This window comes from Lissotriton helveticus, chromosome 3_1 (assembly GCF_964261635.1).
Source record: "Lissotriton helveticus chromosome 3_1, aLisHel1.1, whole genome shotgun sequence".
Taxonomy (NCBI): Eukaryota; Metazoa; Chordata; class Amphibia; order Caudata; family Salamandridae; genus Lissotriton; species Lissotriton helveticus.
The window spans coordinates 540196948-540216969 of NC_136061.1; the positions used below are offsets into that span (position 1 = coordinate 540196948).

A 20022-nucleotide genomic window follows, 5' to 3' on the forward strand; every position below is an offset into this window, starting at 1 on the left:
CAATGCTCCCGGTCCTCGGAGTATGGTCCATACCATACATAGGCCTAGGGTGTCCACAGCCGCTGGCCAGTTTAAGGAAATAAAACGGTTTGCATTGATCTTGGAGCTCGCCATTGATGTAGGCGGTTGAGCCTCCTTTCAAAGAAAACATGCAACCAAGGGGAACTAGAGGATGACTTTGATATCTAATTTCATTAGGGCTCTTTTCACAGATGGTTATCCTTAGCAGATGTGAGATGATCAGAAGGGCCCCATGCAACTTGGAGAGTTGTTTCCTGATATGGGGCGTCAGCATTTCAGTAGGCCGTCGGGTCATCCCTTAAGGGCTTTGGGTTAGGAAGCATAACAAAAGGCTAGTTATAACTTGGCATGTGGGGCGTCCCCCCCCCCCCCATCCCTTGCTTTTATTTCAGCCCTATTCATATTTGAAGTTGAGTTTCATTGGGATTCATAATGCCCGTAGCTACCCGTGGGTCCTAGTGCAGTGACTTGCCAGACTAGAATCAGACGGGGTACACCTGTCCAAAGTGGGCATGGCGATTTTCCTATTAGACCTGGGGGAGGCGCTAGAAACAGCCGGAGGTAGATAGGAAGCGGACTAAAGGCAGAAGCCAAGCATCCTGGTGGTGCACCTGGGGGGGAACGACCTGGTGTCATTAGGCAAAAGGCGTTTGTTAGATACAATGCGGTAAGATTTAAGCATCCTGAGCAGCGAATGGGGGCAGTGCAACATATACTGGTCAGAAATCTCCCCAAGACCGCATTGGCACGGCGCAATATCACAGGAGGCATTAGAAGTCACCCGCAGGCGCGTCAACGCAGCGATGCGCAAATTCAGCGAACAGAGAGGCATAGGTTTCATCAGGCATGGCCTGCTGCATGCCAAATCTATTGGATGCTGGGAATCCGATGGGGTGCACTTGTCCAAAGTGGGGATGGCAATTTTCCTACTGGACTTAGGGGAAGCGCTAGAAACAGCCGGATGCAGATAAAAAGCTGACTAAAAGGCTAGGTGGTGGGGGCTCTGGGCGCAGCGGGTGCCACGCCCAGGGCTGTGGAAAAGTACTAGGCTACCCCCATGCAGGACAGGCGCAGGAACAGGACCTGAAGCCACAGTGCGAGAGGCACAAGAATGAGTCATACATAAGCCGAGGGGCCCTTCTTGGGGACTTGGTTCTACGGCACCCCGTTAGTCCTTAGGGCGGTTGTAAGCCTGAGCAACCGGGGGTTTGCTAATAACGCCCCTGCTGACTGGGCAAGGTGTGAGTTAACTCTCCCTGGTCCAGAGGGGGTGGGGCAGGTGGACGATAGGTCCATCGGGGGGAGGCTTGCCTCCCAGGTTCGACACATGGCCAGGGCCACTAGTGTCTGCTTCATTGGCTCCACTTCAGGCGCCCTGCAACGAGGGGTTGCGGGGTGGGGGGGTCGCCTGTCAGTTAACCCGCTCTGTTATTTGTACCACAAATAAACCTGCAACTTTTTATTCCCAACATACTTGTCTGTGTATCATTTGGGCGGTGAGGGTTGTGGGACAAGGGTACCGATGCCACTACTATGCGGGAGGCCCGCGGTCCCTGCAGGGGACCCCATAGGAGGGCAAACCCCGTAGTAGGGCGCAGGTAACCGCGGGCCCGCCAGGGGGAGGGACAGGGGGCAGGGTGGGACAAGGGTAGGCCACCCCCCCCCTTTTTCAGGACTGATAAGGGGAGCAATTCCGCCCGGGTGCCCTCTTTGCTCTGCCCCTCTTCACCGACGGTCGTCCCAGGCTGGCCTCGCCAGCCCCAGACACAGGCCCTAGCCCCCCTGCCCCCTCACTTCCCCCCCCCACGACGCGGACGCGAGGCCCGCAATTTCACTCCCCTCCCTACCACTCACCCGCTGAAAGGGGGGAAGTGAGGAGGGGGGACTACTAATGATGTTGTTGTTTTTCAGGTTGCAGGAGGAGTTACAAGACGACCCCCATGCAGGACAGGCGCAGGAACAGGACCTGAAGCCACAGTGCGAGAGGCACAAGAATGAGTCATACATAAGCCGAGGGGCCCTTCTTGGGGACTTGGTTCTACGGCACCCCGTTAGTCCTTAGGGCGGTTGTAAGCCTGAGCAACCGGGGGTTTGCTAATAACGCCCCTCCTGACTGGGCAAGGTGTGAGTTAACTCTCCCTGGTCCAGAGGGGGTGGGGCAGGTGGACGATAGGTCCATCGGGGGGAGGCTTGCCTCCCAGGTTCGACACATGGCCAGGGCCACTAGTGTCTGCTTCATTGGCTCCACTTCAGGCGCCCTGCAACGAGGGGTTGCGGGGTGGGGGGTCGCCTGTCAGTTAACCCGCTCTGTTATTTGTACCACAAATAAACCTGCAACTTTTTATTCCCAACATACTTGTCTGTGTATCATTTGGGCGGTGAGGGTTGTGGGACAAGGGTACTGATGCCACTACTATGGAATTTCTGTACTGTTTTGTATTTCCGTATGCTTTTTGTGTCTCATCTTTCTCAGATGTGGCCGCAGTTTCACAAGCTGGCCTCATGAAGACACGGAAATAACTGGAAAATGTATGATGGGTTTTCTCATTATGAGTTTTGAATGTAGTTACATCAAAGTAGAGCGAGGGGTGGATATTTATCTCTAAAATCAGGTTTCCTTTCTTCACAAGATGTGTGATCCTGGGCAGGTCACTGCATCCCACTCTGCCTCAGATGCATCAGCTGCCATTGCAGCAACTTGGCAACAGGGACCTCAATATGAATTGTTGCTTAAAAGTGAAACGGGGCGTGTCCTGTAGCTGATGTTAGGCACTACCACCCCTTCCCCTCACCAGTGTTTACGGTAAGGAGGCCTGAATGCACCATCTGTGAAAATAATGACGACGTCACTGCCATCAGGGGAAGGGGGCGCCCTAATGCATGTTCAGTAACAAAACCACGAGTTGACTCCAAGCATTCTACCAACTTTCAAGTCATACTGTGAACACGTGTGTGGTGGTTAGTGACGTGGTCCTCTCAAGTGACGTCAGAGCCAGGCGCGGTGCGTCCATTGGGGCGTAGGGGCGAAGCCCCACTAAGCCCCATGGACCCACCACGTCGTCACTAGAAGCCAAACACAATTATTTAAAAAAATCGCGCTATCTGCCGGCCGGGAAACCGGGAGACACCCGACCTTCCCGGAGTGCGCAAGGGGGGGGGGGGAAGGATCGGGCTGCTGCAGCTGCGCAAGTGTATTTTTGGGCACAAACATGCCCGCGCATGCGCAGATCGTTTTCTTGTGAATTCCCCCTTAGAGAGAGGACCAGGGGGCGGGCCGCAGCCCCCGGGGTTACACAGGGCGACTGGGCGAGGAGTCATGGTGCCCCCCCAGCCAATCCTGGCACAGGATTGGCTGGTCACTACATAGCCCGGTTACATAACCACTGACGGATAGCACGGCCGACTTTGGTGCTGGGAAACCAGGTTCGAGCCTCTTATCGAACCATATAAATGTATACATGACTTACTTTGGTGTTAAATAAATAGATATTTTAAAAAACAAATAAAAATGATGTTCCCACTAAGGTGTGAAATTGGTGTCGAATAAATACATGTTTTTAAAAACAATTAATATTAATCATGTATCATTGGTGCTGGAGTACAAGGTTCGAGACTGGTATTAAACGCTGACAAGCTGTGTGCAAGTTATATGGTCATAAAAATACATGAATGATGGATGCAGGATGGGTGGATGCATGAATGGATGCAGGATGAATGATGGGTGGATGAATGGATGGGTGGATGCATGAATGAATGATGGATGCAGGATGGATGCAGGATGGGTGGATGGGTAGATGAATGATTGATGGATGCAGGATGGATGCAGGGTGGATGGATGGGTGCATGAATGAATGATGGATGCAGGATGGGTGGATGGATGATGGATGAATGATGGGTGGATGAATGGATGGGTGGATGCATGAATGAATTATGGATGCAGGATGGATGCAGGATGGGTGGATGAATGAATGATGGATGGATGCAGGATGGATGCAGGGTGGATGGATGGGTGCATGAATGAATGATGGATGGATGAATGGGTGGATGCAGGAATGGATGCAGGATGGATGATGGATGGGTGGATGGATGGGTGGATGGATGGGTGGATGGATGCATGAATGGATGAATGATGGATGCTGGATGGGTGGATGGATGGGTGGATGAATGAATGATGGATGCAGGATGGATGAGTGGATGGATGGATGGGTGCATGAATGAATGATGGATGCAGGATGGGTGGATGGATGGATGGATGGATGGATGGGTGCATGAATGAATGATGGATGCAGGATGGGTGGATGGATGGGTGGACACACGAATGGATGCAGGATGAATGATGGGTGGATGAATGGATGGGTGGATGCATGAATGAATGATGGATGCAGGATGGGTGGATGAATGAATGATGGATGCAGGGTGGATGGATGGGTGCATGAATGAATGATGGATGCAGGATGGATGGATGGATGGATGGATGGGTGGATGCATGAATGGATGCAGGAATGGATGATGGATGAGTGGATGGATGGGTGGGTGGATGGATGGATGCATGAATGAATGATGGATGGATGCTGGATGGGTGGATGGGTGGATGGATGGATGGATGGATGGGTGGATGAATGAATGATGGATGCAGGATGGATGGTTATATGGATGGATGGATGGGTGCATGAATGAATGATGGATGCAAGATGGGTGGATGGATGGGTGGACACATGGATGGATGATGGATGATGGGTGGATGGGTGGATGGATGGGTGGATGGATGGATGCATGAATGAATGATGGATGGATCGGTGGATGGATGGATGGGTGGATGCATGAATGAATGATGGATGCAGGATGGATGGATGGGTGAATGCATGAATGAATGATGGATGCTGGATGGATGGGTGGATGCATGAATGAATGATAGATGCAGGATGGATGCAGTATTGGTGGATGGATGGGTGGGTGGGTGGATGGATGGGTGGATGCATGAATGATGTATGGATGGATGCAAGGTGGTTCGGGTTCGCTCGCTGCGGTGCAATATGCAAATTAGTTTACGCCCCACCACTTTCAAATGTCACCAGCCGCCCCTGGTCAGAGCCAGGCTTCAGCTACCATAACCTCTCTACCCTCCAATTCCAAAGCAACATACATCCTGAACGTGACAGCTCCATTGTTCACCACAGGGACCCAGTTCAATGATTGGAATCTGCCTGCTAATCCATCCGTCCCTCCAATTGTTTCATTTATCGATTCATCCATTTCTCCCATCCACCCGTCCAGCCTGCCCTTATCCTGCCCAGAGAATCGCTTGCCTGCTCCTGTCAATCATGTGCTGTTGACTGGCCCTTTCTGGGGAATCCGGAGTTATCCCAGAAGGGATGCCCAGGCCAGCGGCAGGTACGTGGAACTGAAACAAAGCAGACACGAAGAAAAGCCCAGAGGGTTTGGTGACTGTCAAAAACAAAAGCAATCACACAGCACTGGACCACTGCTGCTCGCACCCTGACGCCATCTCCGTCACAGCCTGACAATCTGCATTCCGGGGGGCTTCAGGAGACAACCATAGACCCACGGCTCAGGCACGCAGTATTTCGGGGTACCAGAGACAGACACAACACAGTGAAGCGCAACCAGTGAAACGCTAGAACAGTGTGATCGCAGCAGCGGATTAAGAAACGAGAAGACGAACACAAACATGTCATTTGCAGCTAATTGAGAACAAACCTTGATCCAGCCCCTAAGAGCCGGCAGACGTCCCCCTGCTGACCTCTCCAGCGGATCACGACATTACACCCATCCGTGGATGGGTGGTAACAGGGGAAACAAACGCTTCTCTCATCCTCGCTCACACATCCACGTCGCCTTCACTTCCTCGAACAGCAACTTCGAGCTTGTTCGCCACAGCGCCATCTAGTGACCGCATAGCGGAGCAGGCCAGTAATAACCATAATACTGACTAGACTTGGAATCTCTTTCGCTGAAAAAACGGGGAGGGATCTTGACAACTAAATCGTGGCTCTTCTTTCTTCACATCTGGAAATTGATCCTGACGCCCTGCCCGACATAAACAAGGCCGAGTAAAGAAGGACACCTGGTCGACTGGGGACCACGCAAGGTGGATTTGGGAGAGGTTGTGGTACTGACAGAGATTAGAACTGGTAAACCAGGTTCGAGTCCTGGCGTTGGCTGAACATCTTGTGATTCTGGGAAAGTCATGTTATCTGCATGTGGCTTAAATACACATAAATAAATCTGACCGTTTGTAATATTACCGGTGTGGATGAAAAGCGCTCTAATGCCCAGGGGCCAAGATCGGGCTGTATAAAACTGCAAAACATTGATCTGAATATTGTTCTTTCATTTCTGGGCGAAGAGCGTTTTTCTTAATTTAGAAATACAGGATGAAGAGATATAAATTAAGAAGGAGGGCGGCGCTGCCGCCAAAAAACGCGGGGCCCTGGAAAAAGTACTCATGAGCTCTTGAGGTTGTCACTACCCCTGCGTGTACCTCAGTTGTATACCTGCAAACATGATTCCCTTTGTGCTGCCCACCTCATTATGGATGACTTGCAGGCGCCATCTACAGATCTGTAAAGAATGATTAACCCAGGGCCTTCCGGAAACAAGAACTACACCTGACCCTCAATTGCCACCAAGGTTGATAAACACAACTGTAATTTGCTGTACAAAGTATCTGTCCAAGGGATTGTGAATAATGCAACATGGGGCTGCCGCTGTCTTAGAAAACATCACTGCTCACAACACAATGACATTTGTCTCGGCGAGAGAAAATCACTGGTAAAATCTAACAACGGAGCGTGCCATGCTTCAGAAAAAAAGTGAAATACTCAGTGGCAATTTGTTTTTTTTTGTGGATGCGTTATGTTTTGTACAAAGAATACAGATAGCTCAATACCTTTATGTTGGCCACTGTGGTAAATAGGTAAGCATTCCCTCTGTTCGTGGAGTTAAGAAGAATACATCTTAACTATGAGCACTTACTTCCTCGATGTTTTTGTCTTCGATATTTAGGTCTTGTTATTGTGCTACGTGGTCACTGTTGAGTAGGAGCTTGAACTGCGAGGACAAACAGGCTCATACATTTCCATACATAGCAACAGACAGCTATATATTTATTATTTGGGGTTGTATGTGGTAGTGTCCAATGACCGCCTTCCACCAGCTATAGATGTCACTTGAGGGTTGTTTTTAACTCCTGTAGCAAGGAGCTTCCTCGAATAGCTGATAGAAGTGATTTTAGGGCGCTGGTCCTAGAGAGAGGAAGAATCTGAACGTGGAAGTTGCACAGAAGAGTTTGAAGATTTTGATTGGCAGATCATCGCTTATGGGTGGGAGTGTGCTGTGCAGAAGGCGCATACGGGTTTAAAAAGTAGTGAGGGGATAGACCATGGAGGATTTTATAAAATCATGTTAGTAGATAGAAAAGTGACCGATTTTTGGCTGACAGACAGCTTGATGAACATCAGTTTAAGTGCTAGTTTGCTTGCATTGATTAATTACCGCGTTAATGGCAAAGTTTATACCTTTCTGAAGAGGAAGAGGGGGAAGGGTGTTGGGACATTACCACTAGTAGGTTATTCCAGTGGTCCAATTTACTAAGTATAGTGCATTCATCAACACTTTAGCTGTCTGAAAGGACAAATGAACAGGCATTTCATATGTTTAATATTGTATGTCTTGCTGTGGTAGCAGTGATAGCGAGAAATGTTTCCATACGCACTGAGGGACTGAACAGAACACCAAGGATTCTGATCGATAATGCGAACGCCAAGGGGCTGGGGGGATATAGATTGAGTAAGTTAAGTCAGCAGAGAGAAGTAGAATAAGAAACCACTGAGCACAGTGGGACACCAACTGAAAGTGAGGTCGAAGTGTATAGTTTGATGTCCAGACAAACAACAAAGTGCTCTCAGAAGCATAAAAGAAGAATCATTTGCTGGCCGAGCCACAGATCTATAGTGAGTTGAGGAAGGATAGTAGAGTCGGATGATCCACAGTGTCAAGTACAGGAGTTAGATCAAGGAACATGAGAGCAGATGAGCGATGATTGAGACCAGGTGAGTTAGCGATGGCAGCAACATATGGGAGCAGTGCCAACTCTCATGCACCCCTGTATCGAATGCACTCTGGCGAGCCCCACTTCCATGCTAGCTACCATAGCCCCCCCCCCATTCCTCAGACAACATCAACAATGTGTGCATGACATGCAGGGCCTGGTGGGCTATAGCACGTTTTTTTCATTGCTAAATTCCCTAGCCTCCATTGTTACTTGTTGTCCCTAATCCATTACTCCCCCGACAATGGAACGTACTGCGGAGCAGTTTCTGACCACTGTGGGAGTGAGAGTGTTAGGCGACCTTCTCCCCAATGGTGACTATATGTCCCTTCAAGACTATAGGGAGAGAGGTGGCAGCTTCCCCTTAGCTGTCCTGTATTACTATCAGCTACATTCAGCGGCAAAGGATGCATTCTTCAGATTTCTTTGACTCGCTAACGAACTCACGCTCCTCACCAAGTATATAGCAGTGGGACACTGATAAATCTATTTGTTTTCTATGCTCATAAATCATGACAGGTGGACCAACAATAGAGTACAAATACCTCTAATCTGACCTATATGATTCAATACAATGAGTAAATCACAAAATATTGCACAAGGGATGCTAAGTATAGGAAAATATTTTTATTTTATTTAATCATATTATTCTTTGCTTTTCCATTTTTCTTTTTTGTTTTGTCATATTTTATACATATTCATATTTTTGTGTAAACAGATTTAATCAGCATTTCATGAAGAACCCCATGTCATAACTATATATACATCTCTCTCATTCCATCATGCAAACTACTACATTCACTACCTAGACTCATAACAAACCTAAGACTGTCAAGTGCAACATAAATTCAACACAGAAACAACAAACAACAAGCATTTACAATGCAATGGTTTTGCCTTTGTTAAAGTTAGAGCTATTGGCATTGCTCTTGACATTATTTTTATTTATGTTTTTTTAACATAAATAAATGGCATTGTCATTTACAATGCCACTAGCTTTATCTCTCGCAAATGACACACAGAGCCCCCCCACACACACACCCACACAAAGCTTCCCACACACACAGCCACACAAAGCTTCCCACACACACAGCCACACAAAGCACCCCACACACACCCACAGAGCACTCTACACACATTTACACAGCACAAGCAGGCAACAGGGGCACACGGAGGCACAAGCAGGCAACATTCCAGACGTCACAACTTAAATAGGCGGCTCAGTGAACTGTCTCCCGGGATACATTTCACGACCATTCAGCGCAATGAGTTGTGCAGCACCCCGTTGTTTCTAATTCACGATCACAACACTCAGTGCTTTAAATGGGGAAAAAAAGTGCAGGTACTCATCAGATCGAGCTGGGGGCGTGGCAAGGAGGCGGGGCTAGAGGCGGGACTAAGGGTGGGTCTAATGAAAAACATTTGAATGGCGCAAGAATTTTTTTCGGTTGCGAATGATGACAAATTGCTTCCCTCCGCAATTTATTGTTGATGTCCTTGCATGTATTAAGTTGTACCAGTTGACAGACTGTTGAAAAGTAACTATCAGGTTTCCCTTTTTGTCAAACGCACTACCACCCTCCCCTCGAAATAATTTTTCTATTCAGCTGCTGCCCACGCTTTAGATAACACTTTTTTGGATGCCAGGATACCTCTACCCTCTGATGTCCCTAGCCCTTGCTAATTAGCCCCATGTCCCCTCCGATGTCCCATGTGTCTCTTTTCATTTTCTCTTTTTTCAGGTGGTCACAGCACCTTTCATCTTAAATGTCCCCTCGTTCATCTCCTCAAATTCCTTATCTTGCTTTTTCTAGGATACCCCTCCCCCACTTAAAATACCATTCTGCCAACCCCGACTCTCATCAGATGATCCTCATCTCATCCATCAGCTGTTTTGTTTTAAACCCACTGCCCCGCGCCCGCAGTCTATTCTCTAATATTGTTTGTTTGCCCCTTTCTTCTTCTTCAGATAAACCCTCGTTATCTTTAGCTGACTGTGCTTTTATACAAGCTCTCCTCAGTTGTCCCCTTTCTTACCCGCCAGCTGCTGTGCTATCCTTTCCGTCTTTTATGACTCCCTGCCTTGCAGACCAGAGAGGCTACAGATATGCTGCCCGCTTTTGTTATCACACCTTGGAGGGGTGCTGGGTGCTGGGCCTTTATTGCGGCATGTTCTGCACTCTTGTCTCGCCGCTGTAGCCTGCTGCCGTCCTGCCCCGGGCGGGGGGGCGGGGGGGGGGGGGGCTGATTTTTCAGGCAAACTGCAGAGTGGAGCAGCAGGCGCTCTGAGAAGGGGTGAAACACTTCAACACCTCATTAACAGGCTAAAGGTCTTACAAAGACCTGTGGTGAAGTACTCGGGTGCTGTGTGTGTGCCCGGGAACTGTCTCGGCCGGGCTGACACACACGGCGGGGGAGGGGGGGGCTGAAGCCCTTTGATCACAATGGGCGTTGCACGCCTGGGCCACACGTTGCTCTGCTTTGGCGACACGGCGTCACTGCCAAACCTGTGTTTATGCAAACATGGAAATGTATGCAAAGAGCATCTTAAAATCGTCTATCTGGACAACATCCGAAATGTGAAAACATGTTTAGCATTTTGTGTGGAAATAAAATATAAAAGTATTGTGTTTTAACCAAGAAGGGATGCGAGGCATGCTAAGGCGCCCATGCTCATAACATGGGGGCTCAAATGAAAGGATAGCAAAAATCGCAGCATTCGTAATAATTCCACAAGGTGGCTATACCAGCACGCTTAAACTGTAAACCTCACCTCTGCTGACGGGAAAACAATGACATGGAAAACCTATCTACACGACGTTCTTGGATGGCACGGTTTCGCCCAGCAATGATTCGTAACTGACCAGCAGCAACCTTTCTAATCAGCAACATTACCTGGGATTTTTCATTCAGACAACACTGTGGATTATTCAAGGCATGGCACTTCCAAGCCAGCGGTGCCCGGTGAAATGGCGCCTGCTTTGCCTGCTCTGCACTTGCTTCGACCTCGCTCGGGGGCAGATCAGATATTCCGTCCTCGAGGAGCTGGACCCGGGCACCTTCGTGGGAAACCTCGCCAAGGATCTGGGCATTGACGTCATCGGTCTGAACTCCCGCGGGCTGAAGCTGATGTCGAGAGCCAAGAAGCAGCACTTCCAGGTGAATATGAACAAGGGCGTCTTACTGACGAGCGAACGGCACTGACAGGGAAGAGCTGTGCGCAGAGAGCCCTACCTGTAAACTGAATTTAGAGCTGGTTATTGATAACCCATTGGAAATGCATCGCCTTGAAATAGAGATAATTGACGTGAATGACAACGCGCCTTCGTTTAGTGAAAATAAACTCACCCTTAACATCCCCGAGTCGGCGTTGCCGGGCAGCGCGTTTCCAATCGGAAACGCCATGGATCCTGATATTGCTGCAAATGCCCTCCAGGGGTACACACTCAGCCATACGGAATATTTTGACATTAAAACAACTGAAGTATATTCCAAGAAAGAGAAATCTACAGAATTGACTTTAACCCAGCAGCTCGTCTTTAACCCAGCAGCTCGTCTTCCCCGTCAGGTCCCGGGCCGGCAGCCAATCACAGCGCGGCCCGGGAATGACGTCACGGGGGTGTCCCGCAGTTCCGCCCCCGGCCTGCCTGGCTTCCTGGTCGCGGGCCGGGGACTGCAGAAGATTCGGGGGCGTTCCCGGCTTTCGGCTGACGTCGCGTGACGTCGGCAAAAGCCAAAGAATCTCGGGAACGCCCCCGAATCTGGTCCGGCATTGACGGACAGGCCCCTCGTCCAATGGCTAGGCTCCATTTATGGAGCCAGCCAATGAATGACGAGGGCCGACCCAAAGCCACACTACAGAACTCATCAGGATTTCGCCTGCGCGAAAAAGATGCGCAGAGCACATCTTTTCGCCAGGCAAAACCTAAAAAGGACTACTGAGGGTCCCCTATAAATTTGTACAGCGTCAAATATTACAATTTCTTATTACTTATTGTTTATACATTTTCCAATCACTTTCTTTTTTCTTGTATTCTTTTTCTTTACATTTTTTGTGGCTTTATATGTAGGGGTCCCAGATGCGTACGGCCTACGTACGTTTCGGTGATTGAAATAATTTGATTCACCTTTCTCAGGGCCGACAAAAGACTAAACAACAAAACAAATGTGTTCACTCAGATTTAAAACCAGGGGGCTCTTTGGTATCTAGAAAAAAGACATATTATGTTCAAAATTAATTACAATCCTTCTATTTGCATCCACTACAGAACATTTATTAGATTTAAAAAGTTTTTTTGTGCCATAGTGTAGTAGCCAGGCTCGACCTGCGATGCCCGTGCTACATCTATTTTAGACAAAGCAATTGGTGAAGTTTAAATAACCCAGTGCATTTTGAATGTTTAGTGAGTATATATGAAAAGAAATATAAGAGAGTGTTTAAACCAGAGCCTCCACCAGGTTCAGAACAGATAAAAGACCTAATAGTAGCAAACATACACCTCTGCATATTGCGTTGTGTCATTTATAATTGGATCCGCTCGTACTCATTATAGGGGCACAAAAAGTATCTAAAAGTTTAAAGAGTACCTTTGTTAGACTACAGGATTGGATTTCTCTACAGTCTTTTTATGCGCTTCACAGCTATGATATTCAGTGTAGTCTAATACCTATAAATGAAAGGCAATGACGAAATTAGAAGAGGTTATTTATAGTAACCGAGAGAAAAGAAAAGACTAGTGGGCCATGCAGAGGTGTTACCTACTTCAAAGTAAGACGTGGTCTTCCATAAATAGAGGAATAGAACTTTAGTAGGAATTATTTAAAATTTTCCAGTACTTCATGTTTCCTAGTTGCTCCGACTGGGTGAGTCCAGCAAAGACAATCTGCAGAATTTAATTTGGACTTAGTATATCTGTAGAGGAGCATCTAATTCTCTGTTAGTTGTTAAAGCTCTGATGGATAATACTTTACCTTGCTTTCTTTGCAATATATGGCTCGACAGATTCGACCAGTTTTCAATGATATTAGGATAAATGATTCTTCTATTTTCTTTCTCTGCCGAGTCTGTATAGACAAACCACAGTGAAAGCCGACATGTTAGGGGATTTTAGACGCCATGGGTCATTGAGGCTATACTATGTATCACCAATATTTTTCTCATTTTAGTGCTTTTGATACGAGATGCAATAAAGTACCCAGTCTGGCTACATATCCCGATCTGTGTAACACTTAGAGATATATTCAAAAGTGAAAACAGAATGGCCAATCGATACAAAATAACTCAAGACATCTTCTCTTTCTTCCGGAAAGTAAGATTAAAAAAATATTTTGAAGACATGGAATATAGAGAAGATGAAGTAAATCTATCTGGCTGTAAACCACCATCAACCTTCACTCCAACTCTGGACATGTTAGGCCCAGAAGTGGGTATTTTTGAAAAGAATGTCCTTAGAGAGTTGGAGAAAATTTTGAAGTTTATCCCGAAACCCCAAGCGAACCTTGAAGTGTCAGAAAGAAAAGCCCTTAAGGCACTACAAGAGAACACTGATATAACAATCAAATCCTGAGATAAAGCAGGTGGGATAGTGGTCATGGATACTAGTTATTATTCCAACAAGATAAATCAGATCTTAGGCATTGAAGATCACTATAAAAAGATCAATAGGCGAGCCCTAACTATTCTAAAAGAACAAATTGAAGAGACGGTCAATAGAGCCTTTGTTGAAGGCTTTATTTGTGAAAAAGAAATGGACTTCCTGATTAAGTCAAACCCAGTGATCCCAGCATTATATGGTGTCCCCAAGACACACACAAATGCGGCTGACCCCCCATTAAGACCGATAGTGGCATCCATTAATTCCAGCACAGAGCCCCTTTCTAAGTACTTAGATACCTTCTTATGTCCTCTAACCACCACCTATGAATCATACATAAAAGACACTGGCCACATGATCTCAACTCTAGAACATATACCCTTTAATCATACCACTCAGCTTCTAGTTACGTGTGATATTGAATCACTATACACAAACATACCCCAGGACCTAGCTATAGAAGCGGTGGCAGCGCTCTTAGCTAGGACACCGGGGCAGAGACCTGATGGCTTCATTCTAGAGTGTTTACAAATTGTCCTTCATAATAACTTCTTTGAATTTAGAAAAGACCTCTATCAGCAGATCAAAGGAGTAAGTATGGGGGCGTCTTGTGCCCCCAGCATTGCTAATATCTATATGGGGGAATTTGAAATTAAAAACATCTTCAATGAACTAGCCCCATTTTATGAGAACGTCTCGAGGTGGCATAGATTCATAGATGACGTTTTTTTTTATCTGGACTGGAACAGAAGAAACACTCAAAGAGTTCACAGAATGGCTAAACCTAGCAGATCCAAATTTAAAATTCACTTGTAACTTCTCCCCAAAGAAAGTGGAATTTTTAGATATTTGGATCCAAGACACTGAAGGGGAACTTACAGTTAGCCTTTACAGAAAGCCAACAGCGAAGAATACCATCTTAGAACATAGCAGCTACCATCCAGCTTGCCAAAAAGATTCAATCCCCTTTGGGGAATTTTTGAGAATTAAAAGAAACTGTACCAGCACGAAGGATTTTATGGTCCATGCAACTAAACTATCTGAACGTTTGGTGTCACGAGGATATCCCAAAAGACTGGTTCGACAATCGATGAAAAGAGCCAAATATTATAATAGGGATGCCTTACTTAATCCAATCCCTAAAATCACAAGCCAAAAGTTGGTATGTGTTTTAAATCACTCAACTTTAAACAATAAAATCAGACAAGTTATAAACAAAAATTGGAGGATCTTGAACACCAATGACCAAACTGAAGAACTCAGTAAACCTATAGTAGCTTTTAGGAGGAACTCAAACCTCAAAGACAAACTGGTCCACAGTAGATGGAAAAACTATGAGACAACTCGCCAACTAACTATAGATGGCAAACCACTCCCTAAGGGAAATCATAAATTTGGCACATGCCATGCATGTGATCAAGCCATCACTGGCAGCACATGGACATATGGCAACAAATTCGGCCAACTGAGAGACATGACAAATTGTAAAACCTCAAACATAATCTATCTCATAATGTGCCCTTGCGGCTTAGGCTGTGTTGGAAAAACAGCAAGAGAACTGCGCATCAGATTTTCTGAGCACAAATCGGCAGTGAGAACAGGAAAGGCGAATGCCCCAATGGTGCCGCATTACAACCAATATAGACACACAGAAAAAGACATGCGATGGCTGATTTTAGAACGCATACATGTCATTCCTGGGAGACATACCACCAAACTAACGAAACAGCGTGAAACTTTTTGGATTTTCAATTTGGACACTGTTAGACATGGACACAATGAGGAAATTTCCTGGATAGTGACAGCCTAGACATATAAAAATGAATCATATAACAGACACTCATTGTTTCTCACTATTCTAAAAAATCCCTACATTACGAGATGGTACTACTCATTAATTACTAAAATAGGGTCCTCCTGTTTTTAGAGCGTCCCCACGATTGGTGCCTGACTTCGAGCCGTAGTTCTATCAGCGTGATCGCAACCTCACGGGCGCTTTATTTAATCTGCAAGAGCGCTTAGTTCAATCTTTGGCTAACTAGTTATATCATATATTAGAACAAACCGAGCAGATGCAGCCTCATAAAACATTCTGTTTTCACTTTTGAATATATCTCTAAGTGTCACATAGATCGGGATATGTAGCCAGACTGGGTACTTTATTGCATCTCGTATCAAAAGCACTAAAATGAGAAAAATATTGGTGATACATAGTATAGCCTCAATGACCCATGGCGTCTAAAATCCCCTAATATGTCGGCTTTCACTGTGGTTTGTCTATACAGACTCGGCAGAGAAAGAAAATAGAAGAATCATTCATCCTAATATCATTGAAAACTGGTCGAATCGGTCGAGCCATATATTGCAAAGAAAGCAAGGTAAAGTATTATCCATCAGAGCTTTAACAACTAACAGAGAATTAGATGCTCCTCTACAGATATACTAAGTCCAAATTAAATTCTGCAGATTGTCTTTGCTGGACTCACCCAGTCAGAGCAACTAGGAAACATGAAGTACTGGAACATTTTAAATAATTCCTACTAAAGTTCTATTCCTCTATTTATGGAAGACCACATCTTACTTTGAAGTAGGTAACACCTCTGCATGGCCCACTAGTCTTTTCTTTTCTCTCGGTTACTATAAATAACCTCTTCTAATTTCGTCATTGCCTTTCATTTATAGGTATTAGACTACACTGAATATCATAGCTGTGAAGTGCATAAAAAGACTGTAGAGAAATCCAATCCTGTAGTCTAACAAAGGTACTCTTTAAACTTTTAGATACTTTTTGTGCCCCTATAATGAGTACGAGCGGATGCAACTATAAATGACACGACGCAATATGCAGAGGTGTATGTTTGAGACTATTAGGTCTTTTATCTGTTCTGAACCTGGTGGAGGCTCTGGTTTAAACACTCTCTTATATTTCTTTTCATATATACTTACTAAACATTCAAAATGCACTGGGTTATTTAAACTTCACCAATTGCTTTGTCTAAAATAGATGTAGCACGGGCATCGCAGGTCGAGCCTGGCTACTACACTATGGCACAAAAAACTTTTTAAATCTAATAAATGTTCTGTAGTGGATGCAAATAGAAGGATTGTTATTAATTTTGAACATAATATGTCTTTTTTCTATATACCAAAGAACCCCCTGGTTTTAAATCTGAGTGAACACATTTGTTTTGTTGTTTAGTCTTTTGTTGGCCCTGAGGAAGGTGAATCAAATTATTTCAATCACCGAAACGTACGTAGGCCGTACGCATCTGAGACCCCTACATAGAAAGCCACAAAAAATGTAAAGAAAAAGAAAACAAGAAAAAAGAAAGTGATTGGAAAATGTATAATCAATAAGTAATAAGAAATTGTAATATTTGACGCTGTACAAATTTATAGGGGACCCTCAGTAGTCCTTTTTGTTTGTTGTTTCTGTGTTGAATTTATGTTGCACTTGACAGTCTTAGGTTTATTATGAGTCTAGGTAGTGAATGTAGTAGTTTGCATGATGGAATGAGAGAGATGTATATATAGTTATGACATGGGGTTCTTCATGAAATGCTGATTAAATCTGTTTACACAAAAACATGAATATGTATAAAATATGACAAAACAAAAAAGAAAAATGGAAAAGCAAAGAATAATATGATTAAATAAAATAAAAATCTTTTCCTATACTTAGCATCCCTTGTGCAATATTTTGTGATGTACTCATTGTATAGAATCATATAGGTCAGATTAGAGGTATTTGTACTCTATTGTTGGTTTTTTCTCCCTCCTCTAGACCTCAAACTGTATCTGGGAGTACTGTTTAGCATTATTTTGTCTATTCTCAACAGTGTTTACTGTAGAGTTAATTGTCCTGTTATTTGTTCTGCCATAGCAACAGAATCTATTTGTACTATTTCAGAAAAGCACGGTGAGCCCATTTGCATGACACTCTTTGAAATACCACTATAGTCTACCATATCCTCTTGCACGTCTTTTTAGCCACTTATAACATTCTCACTGTGTTGACCTAATACACATATCACCTCCTACACATATCATCTAATATTATGGACAACCATAAGACATTCGGGTTCTCGGAAGAGGACTACATAAATATGCTTGGCCAAATTACAGGTAGCAGCACAGCCAATACAACATCAAAACCAAATACCAACAGTGAATGGCTAAAATTATTAAACCTTAAAAAAAGGCTAAACGCATGGAGTCACATGCATTCTTCATGTGCGAATATCTTAAGTCAGGGGTGATTTCAAACGGACTGAGGGTAAGGAACATGCCAGCCCTATTTGTGGAAGTAAGAACATTTCTTGAGCGATGGTCGCTCATTGCGAACCGTTGTTCAAGAGATTGGATGCTCCTTATAATAGATACAGTACGTGAAATGGTAGGCACACTTCACAAAGAAATCTTAGAATTGGAAGAAAAGCTTAAAGCCAGCCCAGCGGTAGAAGAAGCTAAAAAGACCTTATAAGAAATAAATGAAGAAATAGAAGAGTTTGATACTTACCTTATAAAAAAGAAAATGGATAAATTGAAAAAAGATGTGCGCTGGTTCACACACGAAAAAATGTATCCATATCTAAGATCGGATTTCTACCAAACAGGACAAAATGATCAGACCCCGATGGGACCTAGATCATACGACCAAGCACAATACAACCATAGATACAACAAGAGAGTAAGAATACAGAATTTTTCTGAAACCAATTCCTCTGATTCAGATCAGGATGGACACACTGGAGGGGAGGAATATGACTATGGTTACCAACCAAATAATACAAGAGGCCAATATCCTAGCAGATACAATAGAGGCCCTAGGCAACCTTTTTTAGTGAGAGGCAGAGGCAGGGGCAGATCTCGATACCCAAACACCAATACAAATCAATATCCACAGCCGAACCCTCCACATCCTCAGCCATATGTACAAACCAGGAAACAACAATATTGGAGACAATAAAGTCAGGAAATTCTTCCACCATTCCTATTTTCAATTTATCGAAACATACGCTCTCATCTGATGAGATAAAAGTCTTAAGCAAAGGTCTTTCCTTTGTTCCTAGCTACCTGGCCGTTCGATACAAAATAACTCAAGACATCTTCTCTTTCTTCCGGAAAGTAAGATTAAAAAAATATTTTGAAGACATGGAAAATAGAGAAGATGAAGTAAATCTATCTGGCTGTAAACCACCATCAACATTCACTTCAACTCTGGACATGCTAGGCCCAGAAGTGGGTATTTTTGAAAAGAATGTCCTTAGAGAGTTGGAGAAAATTTTGAAATTTATCCCGAAACCCCAAGCGAACCTTGAAGTGTCAGAAAGAAAAGCCCTTAAGGCACTACAAGAGAACACTGATATAACAATCAAACCCTGCGATAAAGCAGGGGGGATAGTGGTCATGGATACTAGTTATTATTCCAACAAGATAAATCAGATGTTAGGCATTGAAGATCACTATAAAAAGATCAATAGGCGAGCCCTAACTATTCTAAAAGAACAAATTGAAGAGACGGTCAATAGAGCCTTTGTTGAAGGCTTTATTTGTGAAAAAGAAATGGACTTCCTCATTAAGTCAAACCCAGTGATCCCAGCATTATATGGTGTCCCCAAGACACATAAAAATGCGTCTGACCCCCCATTAAGACCGAAAGTGGCATCCATTAATTCCAGCACAGAGCCCTTTCTAAGTACTTAGATACCTTCTTATGTCCTCTAACCACCACCTATGAATCATACATAAAAGACACTGGCCACATGATCTCAACTCTAGAACATATACCCTTTAATCATACCACTCAGCTTCTAGTTACGTGTGATATTGAATCACTATACACGAACATACCCCAGGACCTAGCTATAGAAGCGGTGGCAGCGCTCTTAGCTAGGACACCGGGGCAGAGACCTGATGGCTTCATTCTAGAATGTTTACAAATTGTCCTTCATAATAACTTCTTTGAATTTAGAAAAGACCTCTATCAGCAGATCAAAGGAGTAAGTGTGGGGGTGTCTTGTGCCCCCAGCATTGCTAATATCTATATGGGGGAATTTGAAATTAAAAACATCTTCAATGAACTAGCCCCATTTTATGAGAACGTCTCGAGGTGGCATAGATTCATAGATGACGTTTTTTTTATCTGGACTGGAACAGAAGAAACACTCAAAGAGTTCACAGAATGGCTAAACCTAGCAGATCCAAATTTCAAATTCACTTGTAACTTCTCCCCAAAGAAAGTGGAATTTTTAGATATTTGGATCCAAGACACTGAAGGGGAACTTACAGTTAGCCTTTACAGAAAGCCAACAGCGAAGAATACCATCTTAGAAC

The 20022-nt window shown here is 44.7% G+C and overlaps 1 protein-coding gene across 2 annotated transcripts in view; it reads right to left on the bottom strand.

Moving 5' to 3' along the window:
* The window catches only part of HECW2 (HECT, C2 and WW domain containing E3 ubiquitin protein ligase 2), a 1154081-nt gene extending 1148154 nt beyond the window's left edge, over positions 1–5927 (bottom strand). For both annotated transcript variants that reach the window (XM_078680421.1, XM_078680420.1), the window contains exon 1: positions 5740–5927. The gene's annotated coding sequence lies outside the window, so the exon portion shown is untranslated. The remainder of the gene's footprint in view (positions 1–5739) is intronic.
* Positions 5928–20022: the final 14095 nt, after the last annotated feature.